This window comes from Mustelus asterias, chromosome 2 (assembly GCF_964213995.1).
Source record: "Mustelus asterias chromosome 2, sMusAst1.hap1.1, whole genome shotgun sequence".
Lineage (NCBI taxonomy): Eukaryota > Metazoa > Chordata > Chondrichthyes > Carcharhiniformes > Triakidae > Mustelus > Mustelus asterias.
In genome coordinates, this window is record NC_135802.1 from 127,346,441 (window position 1) to 127,362,596 (window position 16,156).

General features: G+C 44.3%; 1 protein-coding gene across 3 annotated transcripts in view; it reads right to left on the bottom strand.

The window, feature by feature from the left end:
• Positions 1-16,156, bottom strand: part of ranbp9 (RAN binding protein 9) — a 95,442-nt gene that overhangs the window by 2,312 nt on the left and 76,974 nt on the right. The gene's annotated exons all lie outside the window — the stretch shown is intronic.

Consider the following 16,156-nt stretch of genomic DNA (forward strand, 5'->3'; position numbering starts at 1 on the left):
AGTGAAATAAACATTCAAAAGAATAACACCCACAAACACTATGATCCATCACAAAGCCAACATCCCACAAACAGCAATTGAGATAAATAACCAGTTAATGTCCTTTTGTCAAAACATAACATTAGCCAGAATTTCCTGTTCCTGTTTTACACAATATCCCTTCCAAAGACTGACAATTAACGTTATGGTTCAAGACCAACAGGGTATGAATTTCATAGAATCATAGCATCCCTAGAGTGCAGAAAGAGGCCATTCTGCTCATTGAGCCTGCACCGACAACAATTCCACCCTGGCCCTACACCCATGACCCCACATTTTTACCCTGCTAATCCCTGACACCCAAGAGTCAATTTAGTATGGCCAATCAACCCAACCCGCACATCTTTGGACTGTGGGAGAAAACTGAAGCACCCGGAGGAAACCCACGCAGAGACAGGGAGAATGTGCAAACTCCTCACAGACAGTGACCCAAGGCCGGAATTGAACATGGGTCCCTGGCGCTGTGTGACACTGTGAGGCAGCAGTGCTAACCACGGTGCCATCATCCCGCCCAATCTTGCATCTTCTGGTTTCAAGGCAAGGATGTTTCCAAATAAGCCAAATTGACAATTAAAACACAAATATGAAAAGCTGATTGATTTTTCCCTGGAAAGTAACACGTTAAATGTTTGTAAATACGATGGATTAAATAATAAAAGGGAAGGATTGCTCTCATGCAATGTGTTCATGGAAGGAATAAAAAGATTCATTTGGTCGAATCATCCTCCTTACAAAAAATGTCATTAAGATGATCGGCGTTACTGCAGTTATTACTGTATATTATAAGAGAATGCAGGACAGCACACTCAAACTGGGTATTTGGCATGATTCATTAGGATAGATTGCTTTCAATGGGTTCAGGTCAATTTGACAGATTTGTGGGGCTCCAGTCACAGCATTTCAGCTCGGTTGCACTATGGTACCTGTTGATCCTTTATGGAAATTTTCAGGCTGCTAGGAGGAGGATATCCCCTCTTTGCAATTGACCATTGCATTTAGATGCTTATAAGCAGAGGACTTTCAGTAACTGCACGGTCAGATTAGTCTTTTATAGCTTTCTATACATGTCACTAATAGCTGGATTTTTTAAAGTGAGGGGCCATGATGTGAATATGCCGGTGTTGAACTGGGGTAGGCACAGTAAGAAGTCTCACAACACCAGGTTAAAGTCAACAGTTTATTTGGCAGCATGAGCTTTTGGAGCGCTGCCCCTTCACCAAGTGAGTGGAGGATTGTAGGAGCGAATGCGGTACCGTTATTTAAGAAGGGTAGCAGGGATAACCCGGGTAATTATAGGCCAGTGAGCTTGACGTCCGTGGTAGGGACGTTGTTGGAGAGGATTCTTAGAGACAGGATGTATGCGCATTTAGAACGGAACAATCTCATTAGTGACAGACAGCATGGTTTTGTAAGAGGGAGGTCGTGCCGTACAAATTTGGAGGAGTTTTTTGAGGAAGTGACAAAAACGGTTGACGAAGAAAGGGCCGTGGATGTCGTCTATGTGGATTTCAGTAAGGCATTTGACAAAGTCCCTCATGGCAGGTTGGTTAAGAAGGTTAAGGCTCATGGGATACAAGGAGAGGTGGCTAGATGGGTAGAAAACTGACTTGGCCACAGGAGACAGAGGGTAGCAGTCAAAGGGTCTTTTTCCGGCTGGAGGTCTGTGACCAGTGGTGTTCCGCAGGGTTCTGTACTGGGACCTCTGCTATTTGTGATATATATAAATGATTTGGAAGAAGGTGTAACTGGTGCTATCAGCAAGTTTGCGGATGACACTAAGATGGCTGGACTTGCGGATAGCGATGAACATTGTCGGACAATACAGCAGGATATAGATAGGCTGGAAAATTGGGCGGAGAAATGGCAGATGGAATTTAATCCAGATAAATGCGAAGTGATGCATTTTGGAAGAACTAACGTAGGGGGGAGTTATACAATAAATGGCAGAGCCATCAAGAGTATAGAAACACAGAGGGACCTAGGTGTGCAAGTCCACAAATCCTTGAAAGTGGCAGCTCAGGTGGAGAAGGTGGTGAAGAAGGCATATGGTATGCTTGCCTTTATAGGACGGGGTATAGAGTATAAAAGCTGGAGTCTGATGTTGCAGCTGTATAGAACGCTGGTTAGGCCACATTTGGAGTACTGCATCCAGTTCTGGTCGCCGCACTACCAGAAGGACGTGGAGGCTTTAGAGAGAGTGCAGAGAAGGTTTACCAAGATGTTGCTTGGTATGGAGGGTCTTAGCTATGAGGAGAGATTGGGTAAACTGGGCTTGTTCTCCCTGGAAAGACGGAGAATGAGGGGAGACCTAATAGAGGTGTACAAAATTATGAAGGGTATAGATAGGGTGAACAGTGGGAAGCTTTTTCCCAGGTCGGAGGTGACGATCACGAGGGGTCACGGGCTCAAGGTGAGAGGGGCGAGGTGTAACTCAGATATCAGAGGGACGTTCTTTACACAGAGTGGTGGGGGCCTGGAATGCACTGCCAAGTAGGGTGGTGGAGGCAGACACGCTGGCATCGTTTAAGACTTACCTGGATAGTCACATGAGCAGTCTGGGAATGGAGGGATACAAACGAATGGTCTAGTTGGACCAATGAGCGGCACAGGCTTGGAGGGCCGAAGTGCCTGTTTCCTGTTCTGTATTGTTCTTTGTTGGAGATCACAGAGATGGGGAAGGGTGTAGGGAAGTTTAATTTAGATAATTATTTACAACTAGTTTGTAGTTTAGTCATGGACTTTAGTCAAATAATTAATGTATGTCAACCCGATATGATTTTGTGCTGAATTCTGCAACACTGGCTCATCACATGACTTAGTCATAGCATCATACTCAAACTTGACAAGGGAGAAAAAAACCATACGGCCCTAAAGCCTGTGATGCAAGACGTCACAGTTTCAACTGATGTGGAACTGTCCACCTCCCTAACAATTATTATCAGCTGTATTCAAAGACCTATTGTGCAAGTGCTCAGACATTCAGCCTTGTGCTTTAAATTAGTGCAGTTTAACTTGTGATGTTTAGAAAGGTCACTTACTTCCACTGTATTTAACCATCTTTAGTTTTGTAAGTTTGGATTTAAATTCTGTAATTTGCTTCTGACATCCTAGTTCTTTTAAATCTTAATATCCGTTAGGTGAATGTGTTTTGTTATTTTTAGCACATCAATTTCAAGCATTGATTTTATATACAATGTAAATTTCTGTACATTTGTAAGTTTTACAAAACTATTCTGTCTTTTTAATTGATTTATACCAAGCACCAACAGATACAGCAAAAACATGCTTTGGTAAAGCAGTTACCTCAAGAAAAATACATTAAGATCAGTTTAAATGAAGTTCTACAGGGCTTACTGTTACCTATCGATCAATTAGACATCTGGATCGATTAATCCACGTCCTCAGATGTCACAATAAGTCTTATCTCAAATAAAATCAGACATCAAAACCATTCTCACTTGTATTCTATATATACGCATGACCCAATTTGTAATTTTCTGTTACAAGCAACTTTACCACTTTACCCTTTGTTTTAAAAGTAAAGTAACCAATTCAAAGTAACCACAGAAAGGAGTATCAACTTTCAACTGACCTGTACAAAACAGTGTCGCTGATAATGGTCTGATTTAATACCAATTAAACAAAGTCTGAAACAATGAACTCAAGATATCAATCATGAGGGCATGACATCATACTTTCCCCATCCTGAACAACTGGGCAAGGAAGATATCAAAACATTCTTTTATCTTAACTAGTAAAGTAATAGAAACAAACTTTAATGAGAGAGGTTGTTCCGCAAATAATTGACATTTGAGAGGGCCAGTCAGGGAACAATGGGATATGACACCATAGAACCATAGAACTGGAAGTAACCATAGAACCATAGAAACCCTACAGTGCAGAAAGAGGCCATTCGGCCCATCGAGTCTGCACCGACAGCAATCCCACCCAGGCCCTATCCCAGTATCCCTACATATTTACCCACTAATCCCTCTAACCTACGCATCCTGAGACACTAAGGGGCAATTTAGCTTGGCCAATCAACCTAACCCGCACATTTTTGGACTGTGGGAGGAAACCGGAGCACCCGGAGGAAGCCCACGCAGACATGGGGAGAAGGTGCAAACTCCGCACAGACCGTGACCCGAGCCGGGAATCGAACCCTGGCCCTGGAGCTGTGAAGCAGCAGTGCTAACCACTGATAGATGACCACCACCCTTGAGAAACATAAGAACATAAGAAATAGGAGCAGGAGTAGGCCATCTAGCCCCTCAAGCCTGCTCCGCCATTCAATAAGATCATGGCTGATCTGATAGTGGGTTCAGTTCCACTTAACCGCCCGCTCCCCATAATCCTTAATTCCCTTAATGGTTAAAAATCTACCTATCTGTGACTTAAACACATTTAACGAGGTAGCCTCTACTGCTTCATTGGGCAGAGAATTCCAAAGATTCACTACCCTCTGGGAGAAGAAGTTCCTCCTCAACTCTGTTCTAAATTGACTCCCCCGTATTTTGAGGCTATGCCCCCTAGTTCTTGTTTCCATTGTAAGTGGAAATAACCTCGCTGCTTCTACCCTGTCTAGCCCCTTCATTATCTTATATGTCTCTATAAGATCTCCCCTCAACCTTCTAAACTCCAATGAGTACAGGCCCAGTCTACTCAATCTCTCCTCATAAGCTAACCCCCTCATCTCCGGAATCAACCTGGTGAACCTTCTCTGTACCCCCTCCAAAGCTAATATATCCTTTCTTAAATAAGGGGACCAAAATTGTACACAGTACTCTAGGTGCAGCCTCACCAGTACCCTGTACAGTTGCAGCATGACCTCCCTGCTTTTATACTCCATCCCTCTCGCGATAAAGGCCAACATTCCATTTGCCTTCTTGATTACCTGCTGCACCTGCAAACTGAGTTTTTGTGATTCATGCACAAGGACTCCCAGGTCCCTCTGCACAGTAGCATGTTGTAATTTTTCACCGTTTAAATAATAGTCCATTTTACTATTATTCCTTCCGAAGTGGATAACCTCACACTTACCAACATTATACTCCATCTGCCAGATCCTTGCCCGCTCACTAGCCTATCCAAATCTCTCTGCAGACTGTGTCCTCCACACAATTTGCTTTCCCACTCATCTTTGTGTCATCCGCAAACTTTGTTACCCTACGCTCGGTCCCCTCCTCCAGATCGTCTATGTATATGGTAAATAGTTGAGGCCCCAGCACCGTTCCCTGCGGCTCGCCACTAGTCACTGATTGCCAACCGGAAAAGCACCCATTTATTCCGACTCTCTGCTTTCTGTTAGATAGCCAATCCTCAATCCACGCTAACACTTTACCCCCAACTCCCTATACCTTTATCTTATGCAGCAACCTTTCGTGAGGCACCTTATCCATTCCAAACCTAGGCCAATCTCAGACTGATCACGCACCTCATAAGCCAATTAGGAAATAGTCTCGCCTCATTTAGGCCACAGTGCAATACCATTGATCACACTGTGGGGTGTGGCTTGGAGAGTTAATAAGCAACAGCTTTCACTGAGCATGTCGCATAGCAAGAGACTGCTGTCCACATGGAAGAAAAGGTTTTCGGAAAGTAACAGAGAACAAGTGTCAACCTACTCCCAAGGCCGAACCAGGAAGCAAACACAGTAGTATGCTGGTCAACTTCTGCCCTGTTTTTGACAAGTATTAAGTTACAACTTAAAAATCTCCTGAGTTACTTTCACTAAACTGTCTCATGCAGCCTATATGGTTAAAGTCTCAAAAGAACACAATTCGAATTTAAGTTCAAATAGTACCCGGAACTTAGGGAGGGATTTGAAAGCAAGAAGAAGAATTTTCAAATCAAACATTGTTTGACTGGGATCCCAAAGTAGTCCAGTAAGCAAGGGGTGGTAGGTGAATGGGATTTGGTGAGAGTAAAGCAGCAAAGTTTTCGATGTTCAAGTTTACAGAGAATCGAATGTGGGAGGGTGACCAGGAGCGCATTGCATTAGTTGATCCTAGAGATAAAGACACAAATGGGGGTTTCGGCAGCAGGTGAGCTGAGACAGAGGCAGAGTGGAATAATGTTAGGAGATGGAAGTAGATGGTGTTAGTAATGTGCAGATATATAAATGATTTGGAGGAAAATGTAACTGGTTTGATTAGTAAGTTTGCGGACGACACAAAGGTTGGTGGATTTGTGGATAGCGATGAGGACCGATACAGCTAGATATAGATCAGTTGGAGACATGGGCGGAGAGATGGCAGATAGAGTTTAATCCGGACAAATTGTGAGGTAATGCATTTTGAAAGGTCTAATACAAATAGGAAATATACAGTAAATGGCAGAACCCTTAGGAGTATTGATAGGCAAAGGGATCTGGGTGTACAGGTACACAGGTCACTGAAAGTGGCAATGCAAGTGGAGAAGATAGTCAAGAAGGCATAAGGCATGCTTGCCTTCAACAGCCGAGGCACTGAGTTAAAAAATTGGCAAGTAATGTTGCAGCTTTATAGAACCTTAGTTAGGCCGCACTTGGAATAGTGTTCGATTCTGGTCGCCACACTACCAGAAGGATGTGGAGGCTTTGAAGAGGGTACAGAAAAGATTTACAGGATGTTGCCTGGTATGGAGGGCATTAGCTATGAGGAGAGGTTGGAGAAACTTGGTTTGTTCTCACTGGAACGACGGAGGTTGAGGGACGACCTGATAGAAGTCTACAAGATTAAGAGAGGCATGGACAGAGTGGATAGTCAGAAGCTTTTTCTCAGGATGGAAGAGTCAATTACTAGGGGGCACAGGTTTAAGGTGCGAGGGGCAAGGTTTAAAAGAGATGTACGAGGCAGATTTTTTTTTTTATAAACACAGAGGGTGGTGGGTGCCTGGAACTCATTGCCGGGGGAGGTAGTGGAAGCGGATACAGTAGTGACTTTTAAGGGGCGTCTTGACAATACATGAATAGGATGGGAATAGAGGGATATGGTCCCCGGAAGAGTAGGGGGTTTTAGTTAAGTTGGGCAACATGATCGGTGCAGGCTTGGAGGGCCGAAGGGCCTCTTCCTGTGCTGTGATTTTCTTTGTTCTTTGTATATGTGGTTGGACTTTCATCTTGGGTCAAATATGACACCAAGGTTGTGAACAATCTTAGTTTAGATTCAGTTGCCAGGGAGAGGAATAGAGTTGGTAGCTCAGGAACAGAAGACAATTGCTTCAGTCTTCCCAATTGTTAATTGGAAGACATTTCTATTCATCTAGTACTAGATGTCAGATAAATAGCCTGATAAATTAACAGCAGGAGGGGGTTTAAGAGAGGTGGGGTGGTGAGGTACGACTGGGTGTTGTCAGTATACAGATGAAAACATGAGGACATTTAAATGAGCATTAGTGGGGCCATGGAGGTCACGGGTAATGATGTAACAATGAGAAACCGTAGCATGTTACTCTTCATGATTAGAGTTAAGAATGGAACCACGTGAGAGCAATCCCACCCAGTTGGACGGCAGTCGAGAGACGTTGAAGAAGGGTGGTGCTATTAGCCTGTCAAAGGATGCAGATAGGTCAAGAAGGATGTTACAGTCACAAAGGATGTCATTTGTGAATTTGATAGGAGCTGTTTCAACACTGTGGCAGGGGTAGAAACTGCACTGGAGGAATTCCAACATGGAGCCTTGACAAAGATGGGATCAGATTTGGGAGGCAACAATACGATCTAGGACTATGAAGAGAAGGGGGAATTTGTGTATGTAAGTTTTCAAGGTTGGTGGGTAAAAAGTATGCTTTAGAGGGAGGGGCGATTAGTGGCAGATTTGAGAGAGAAGGACTGCAGCTGAAGAGGCCAAACCATTTACAGTGGCTAACATGGTCTCCAGGAGAGTAAGTTGGGTGGTCAGCAGTTTAGAGGTTGAGGGAGCAGATGATGAATCTCACAGACAAAGTGAGCTCAGTGCAGGTTATGAGAAGAAATAGACAAGAAAGACAAAGGCATGAGTTCAGGGCTGCAAAAGAGGAAACAAAAACAGAAAATGCTGGAAAATCTCAGCAGTTCTGACAGCACCTGTCAGAGAGATAGAATAGAGTCAATGTTTTGAGTCTGGATGGGTCATTCTCTTCTCTCCCCGCAGATGATGTCAGACCTGCTAAGATTTTCCAACATTTTCAGTTTTTGTTTCAGATTCCAGCAGCCGCAGTATTTTGCTTTTATCTGCAAAAGAGGAAGTTAGGTCTTGTGGATTGGTGTATGGGAAGGATGTGGCAGAGAAAGCTGATTGGATAGTCTTGATCTTAGTGACAATGAAATCCATGGGCTCCTCATTGGTTCCTGAAGGCGAGGGTGGAGGAGCTGGGGAGAGGAGTTTAAGAATATGGTTTTCAGTAAAAGCCAGGTGGTTAATTTTGCATTTTAGGATGATTCTGGAAGTGAGCAGTGGATAAGAACCAGATAGTGCTTTGTGTGGTCCAACCAGATTTGGAGGTGAATGGCTCGACCTGTTTGCCAGATCTTTTATGTCTGTTAAGGTAATTAATTCCCTTGAGGGAATGGAGATATAGGTCATACAATGGGAAGTGGCCAGGGTGAGAGAGAGTAATTGTTTTTTGGGCACTCGGACATTAGGTGGAGGTGAGATTACAGTTGAGCAAAGCTGATCTTAACCATGAATGATGAACTCAAACAATCATGTCATTACACTGGCATGTACTCATGTTAGATGTAAGAATTTGTTGAGTGTGTTCAGGAGGAATTTCTCATTCAGTATGTGGATGGCCCGACTAGAGAGGGGGCAAAACTTGACCTCCTCTTGGGAAATAAGGAAGGGCAGGTGACAGAGGTGTTAGTGAGGGATCACTTTGGGACCAGTGACCATAATTCCATTAGTTTTAAGATAGCTATGGAGAAAGTTAGGTCTGTCCCAAAAGTTAAAATTCTAAATTGGGGCAAGGCCAATTTTGATGGTATCAGGCAGGAACTTTCGAAAGTTAATTGGGGGAGTCTGTGGGAAGGAAAAGGGACATCTGGTAAGTGGCACGCTTTCAAAAGTGTGTTAACCAGGGTTCAGGGTAAGCACATTCCTCTGAGAGTGAAGGGCAAGGCTGGCAGAAGTAGATGGATGACTCAGGATATTGAGGCCCTGGTCAAGAAGAAGAAAGAGGCACATGACATGCACAGGCAGCTGGGATCAAGTGAATCCCTTGAAGAGTATAGGGGGTGTAGGAGTTAAGAGAGAAATCAGGAGGGCAAAAAGGGGACACGAAATTGTTTTGGCAGATAAGACAAAGGGGAATCCAAAGAGCTTCTACAAATACATAAAGGGCAAAAGAGTAACAAGGCAGAGAGTAGGGCTTCTTAAGGATCAACAAGGTCATCTATGTGCGGATCCACAAGAGATGGGTGAGATCCTAAATGAATATTTCTCATCAGTATTTACTGTTGAGAAAAGCATGGATGTTAGGGAACTTGGGGAATTAAATATTGATGACTTGAGGACATATTACAGTGAAGGAGGTGCTGGAAGTCTTAAAGCACATCAAGGTAGATAAATCTGCAGGACCTGATGAGGTATATCCCAGGACGTTGTGGGAGGCTAGGGAGGAAATTGCGGGTCCCCTAGCCGAGATATTTGAATCATCGATAGTCACGGGTGAGGTGCCTGAAGATTGGAGAGTGGCAAATGTTGTGCCTTTGTTTAAAAAGGGCTGCAGGGAAAAGCCTAGGAACTACAGGCCAGTTAGCCTCACATCTGTGGTGGGTAAATTGTTGGAAGGTATTTTGAGAGACAGGATCTACAGGCATTTAGAAATGCAAGGACTGATTAGGGACAGTCAGCATGGCTTTATGAGTGGAAAATCATGTCTCACAAATTTAATTGAGTTTTTTGAAAGGGTAACCAAGTAGATAGATGAGGGCAGTGCAGTTGATGTTGTCTACATGGACTTTAGCAAGGCCTTTGACAAGATACCGCATGGTAGGTTGTTGCATAAAGTTAAATCTCATGGGATCCAGGGTGAGGTATCTAAATGGATACAAGTGGTTGTAGAGAGTTGTTTTTCAAACCGGAGGCCTATGACCAGCGGTGTGCCTCATGGATCGGTGCTGGGCCCACTGTTATTTGTCATTTATATTAATGATTTGGATGAGAATATAGGGGACATGGTTAGTAATTTTGCAGATGACACCAAGATTGGTGACATGGTGGACAGTGAGGAAGGTTATCTCCAATTGCAGCGGGATCTTGATCAATTGGGCCAGTGGGCTGACGAAAGGCAGATGGAATTTAATTTAGACAAATGCGAGGTAATGCATTTTGGTAGATTGAACCAGGGCAGGACTTACTCAGTTAATGGTAGGGCGTTGGGGAGAGTTACAGAACAAAGAGATCTGGGGGTGCATGTTCATAGCTCCTTGAAAGTGGAGTCACGGGTGGACAGAGTGGTGCAGAAGGCATTCGGCATGCTTGGTTTCATCGGTCAGAACATTGAATACAGGAGTTGGGACGTCTTGTTGAAGTTGTACAAGGCATTGGTAAGGCCACACTTGGAATACTGTGTGCAATTCTGGTCACCCTATTATAGAAAGGATATTATTAAACTAGAAAAAGAGTGCAGAAAAGATTTACTAGGATGCTACCAGGACTTGATGGATTGAGTTATAAGGAGAGGCTGAACAGACTGGGGCTTTTTTCTCTGTAGCATAGGAGGCTGAGGGGTGACCTCATAGAGGTCTATAAAATAATGAGGGGCATAGACAAGGTAGATAGTCAATATCTTTTCCCAAAGGTAGGGGAGTCTAAAACTAGAGGGCATAGGTTTAAGGTGAGAGGGGAGAGATACAAAAGTGTCCAGAGAGGCAATTTTTTCACACAGAAAGTGGTGAGTGTCTGGAACAAGCTGCCAGAGGTAGTAGTAGAGGCGGGTACAATTTTATCTTTTAAAAATTAAAAAGCTCCTATTTCTTATGTTCTTATGTTCTTAAAAAGCATTTAGATAGTTACATGGGTACGATGGGTATAGAGGGATATGGGCCAAATGCAGGCAATTGGGATTAGTTTAGGGTTTAAAAAAAAGGGCGTCATGGACAAGTTGGGCCGAAGGGCCTGTTTCCATGCTGTAAACCTCTATGACTCTATCATAAGAACTAGGAGCTGGAGGAAGCAATTCAGCCCTTGAGCCTGCTCCGCTATTCAATACGATTATGGCTGATCTTGTCTTGGTCTCAACTCCACTTTGCTGCCCATTCTCCATAACCCTTCAACCCATTACTAATTAAAAATCTGTCTAGACAGACGGCTTAGAGCCTTAATGCTTGCGCAGAACTTGGATGTGGTTGCAGTGACGGAGACTTGGTTAAAAGGACAGGACTGGCAGCTGAATATTCCGGGGTACAAGTGTTCTAGGCGAGACAGAGGAGGGGCGAGGAGAGGTGGGGGAGTAGCAATGCTGGTTAGGGAGCATATTACAGCGGTACAGAGGGTGGACAATCTGGAAGGGTCAGGTAACGAGTCACTGTGGGTGGAGCTCAGAAACAGGAAGGGCGCAGTCACTATGCTGGGGCTATACTACAGGCCTCCCAACAGCCCGCGGGAAGTTGAAGAACGGATATGTAAGGAGATTCTGGACAGGTGCAGAAAAATAGGGTTGTTGGTAGTGGGAGACTTTAATTTCCCTCACATAGACTGGAAATCGCTTAGGGCTGGGGGCCTGGATGGGGAAGAATTTATAAAATGCATACATGAAAGTTCTTCGGAATAATATGTTGACAGTCCAACTAGAGAGGGGGCTATACTGGACCTAGTACTGAGGAATGAACCCGGTCAGGTCATCAAAGTTGCAGTAGGGGAACATGTGGCAAATAGTGACCACAATTCTGTAAACTTTAGGATAGTAATGGAAAAAGATGAGTGTTGTCCTATGGGTAAGGTACTGAATTGGGGGAAGGCTAACTACAGCCGGATTAGGCAGGATTTGGTGGCTGTTGATTGGGTGAGGCTGTTCAAGGGTAAATTGTGGGAGTCTTTTAAGGAGCAGTTGATAGGACTGCAGGACAGGCATGTGCCTGTAAAGAGGAAGGATAGGAAAGGTAGGATTCGAGAGCCCTGGATAACCAGTGAAATTCTGGGTCTAATCAAAAAGAAAAAAGAGGCATACATGAGGTCCAGGCAGCTAAAAACAGATGGAGCACTGGAGGAATACAGAGAAAGTAGAAAAGAACTCAAACAGGGACTTAGAAGGGCAAAAAGGGGTCACGAAATGTCCTTGGCAGACAGGATTAAGGAGAATCCCAAGGCATTTTATACATACGTTAGGAACAAGAGGGTTGTTAGGGAAAGAATCGGAGACCTCTCAGGGAACAAAGGAGGGGAATTATGCTTAGAACCAAAGGACAGAGTGTACAGAGTGGCCAAAACTAGTGGGGAATTAGAAGATTGGGAAAGCTTTAAAAAAACAACAAAGAACTACTAAGAAAGTGATAAAGAAAGGAAAGATAGATTATGAAACTAAACTAGCACAAAATATAAAAACTGATAGTAAAGTTTTTACAAATATATAAAAAAGGAAAAGAGTAGCTAAAGTAAATGTTGGTCCCTTAGAAGACGAGAAGGGGGATTGAATAATGGAAAACGAGGAAATGGCCGTGGCCTTATACAAGTTTTTTGTGTCGGTCTTCACGGTAGAGGACACAAATAGCTTACTGAAAATTGATGGTCGTGGGACTGTAGGGGGTGAGGTCCTTAAAACGATTACTATTACTAAAGAGGTAGTGCTTGGTAGGCTAATGGGACTAAAGATAGGCAAGTCCCCGGGCCCGGATGGAATGCATCCCAGAGTACTGAAAGAAATGGCAGAAGTAATAGTGGATGCGTTGGACTCTGGGGAAGAGCCGGCTGATTGGAAAACAGCTAATGTGACACCACTGTTTAAAAAAGGAGATCGACAAAAGGTGGGTAACTACAGGCCGGTTAGCTTAACGTCCGTGGTTGGGAAATTGCTGGAATCCATCATTAAAGAAGAAATAGCAGGACACGTGGAAAAAATGATTCGATCAAGCAGACACAGCATGGATTCATGATGGGAAAGTAGTGTTTGACGAATTTACTGGATTTTTATGAAGATGTAACGAGTGCAGTTGACAGAGGGGAACCGGTGGATGTGGTGTTTTTGGATTTCCAGAAGGCGTTCGATAAGGTGCCTCACAAAAGCTTGCTGCAGAAGATTAGGGTACACGGAGTTGGGGGTAAAGTGTTGGCGTGGATTGAGGATTGGCTATCTAACAGGAAGCAGAGAGTTGGAATAAATGGGTGCTTTTCTGGTTGGCAGTTGGTGACTAGTGGCATGCCGCAGGGATCGGTGCTGGGGCCTCAACTGTTTACCATATACATAGACGAACTGGAGGAGGGGACCGAGTGTAGGGTAACAAAGTTTGCGGATGATACAAAGATGAGTGGGAAAGCGAATTGCGTGGAGGATGCAGAAAGTCTGCAGAGAAATTTGGATAGGCTAGTGAGTGGGCAAGGATCTGGCAGATGGAATATAACGTTAGCAAATGTGAGGTTATCCACTTTGGAATGAATAATAGTAAAATGGACTATTATTTAAATGGTGAAAAATTACAACATGCTACTGTGCAGAGGGACCTGGGAGTCCTTGTGCGTGAATCGCAAAAACTCAGTTTGCAGGTGATCAAGGCGGCAAATGGAATGTTGGCCTTTATCGAAGGGGATGGAGTATAAAAGCAGGGAGGTCTTGCTGCAATTGTACAAGGTACTGGTGAGGACGCAACTAGAGTACTGTGTGCAATTTTGGTCCCCTTATTTGCGGAAGGATGTACTGGCCTTGGAGGGAGTACAGAGAAGGTTCACCAGGTTGACACCGGAGATGAGGGGGTTAGCTTATGAGGAAAGATTGAGTAGATTGGGCCTGTACTCGTTGGAGTTTAGAAAGTTGAGGGGAGATCTTATAGAGACATATAAGATAATGAAGGGGCTAGACAGGGTAGAGGCAGAGAGATTCTTTCCACTTAGAAAGGAAACAAGAACTAGAGGACACAGCCTCAAAATAAGGGGGAGTCAGTTTAGGACAGAGTTGAGGAGGAACCTCTTCTCTCAGAGGGTAGTGAATCTCTGGAATTCTCTGCCCATTGAAGCAGTGGAGGCTACCTCGTTAAATATGTTTAAGTCACAGGTAGATAGATTTCTGATCAATAAGGGTTATGGTGAGCGGGCGGGTAAGTGGAACTAAACCATATCAGATCAGCCATGATCTTATTGAATGGCGGGGCAGGCTCGAGGGGCTAGATGGCCTGCTCCTGCTCCTATTTCTTATGTTCTTATAAGTAGGTGAGATCCTAAACGAATAATTTGCATCAGTATTCACAAAGGAGAGGGACATGTTGACTGGTATTGTCTCAGAGAGATGTGTTGACCCGTTAGAAAAAATCTCAATTACAAGGGAGGAAGTGTTAGGTTTTTTAGGAAACATTAAGACAGACAAATCCCCAGGGCTGGATGGCATCTATCCTAGACTCCTCAGGGAGGCGAGAGATGCAATTGCTGGGCCTCTAACAGAAATCTTTGTCTCTTCACTCGACACAGGTGAGGTCCCAGAGGATTGGAGGATAGCAAATGTGGTCCCGTTATTTAAGAAGGGTAGCAAGGATAACCCGGGTAATTATAGGCCGGTGAGCTTGACGTCTGTGGTAGGGAAGTTGTTGGAGAAGATTCTTAGAGATAGGATATATGCGCATTTAGAACTGAATAATCTCATTAGCGATAGACAGCATGGTTTTGTACGAGGGAGGTCATGCCTCACAAATTTGGTTGAGTCTTTTGAGGAGGTGACAAAAACGATTGACGAGGGAAGGGCCGTGGATGTCGTCTATATGGATTTTAGTAAAGCACTTGACAAGGTCCCTCATGGCAGGCTGGTGCGAAAGGTTAAATCTCACGGGATAAAAGGTGAGCTAGCTAGATGGGTGGAGAACTGGCTTAGCCATAGAAAGAAGTTTAACAACACCAAGTTAAAGTCCAACAGGTTTATTTGGTAGCAAAAGCCACACAAGCTTTCGGAGCCTTAGGGGCTTAAGGCTCCGAAAGCTTGTGTGGCTTTTGCTACCAAATAAACCTGTTGGACTTTAACCTGGTGTTGTTAAACTTCTTACTGTGTTTACCCCAGTCCAACGCCGGCATCTCCACATCATGATTAGCCATAGAAGACAGAGGGTAGCAGTGGAGGGATCTTTTTCTGGTTGGAGGTCTGTGACTAGTGGCGTTCTGCAGGGCTCTGTACTGGGACCTCTGCTGTTTGTGATATATATAAATGATTTGGAGGAAGATGTAACTGGTGTGATCAGCAAGTTTGCAGACGACACGAAGATTGCTGGAGTTGCAGATAGTGATGAACATTGTCAGAGAATACAGCAGGATATAGATAGGCTGGAACATTGGGCGGAGAAATGGCAGATGGAATTTAATCCAGATAAATGCGAAGTGATGCATTTCGGTAGATCTAATGTAAGGGGGAGCTATACAATAAATGGCAGGACCATCAGGAGTATAGACACAGAGTATAAAGGGACCTGGGTGTACAAGTCCACAGATCCTTAAAGGTGGCAGCACAGGTGGAGAGGGTAGTGAAGAAGGCATATGGCATGCTTGCCTTTACTGGACGGGGCATAGAATATAAAAGTTGGCACATGATGTTGCAGCTGTACAGAACGATGTTAGGCCACATTTGGAATACTGCGTCCAGTTCTGGTCGCCACACTACCAGAAGGATGTGGAGGCTTTGGAGAGAGTACAGAGAAGGTTTACCAGGATGTTGCCTGGTATGGAGGGTCTTAGCTATGAGGAGAGATTGGGTAAACTGGGGTTGTTCTCCCTGGAAGGACGAAGGATGAGGGGCGACCTAATAGAGGCGTATAAAATTATGAAGGGCATAGATAGGGTGAACAGTGGGAAGCTTTTTCCCAGGTCGGAGGTGACGAACACAAGGGGTCACGGGCTCAAGGTGAGGGGGGCAAGGTTCAACACAGATGTCAGGGGTATTTTACACAGAGGGTGGTGGGGGCCTGGAATGCACTGCCAAGCAAGGTGATTGAGGCGGACACACTGGGATCGTTTAAGACTTATCTAGATAG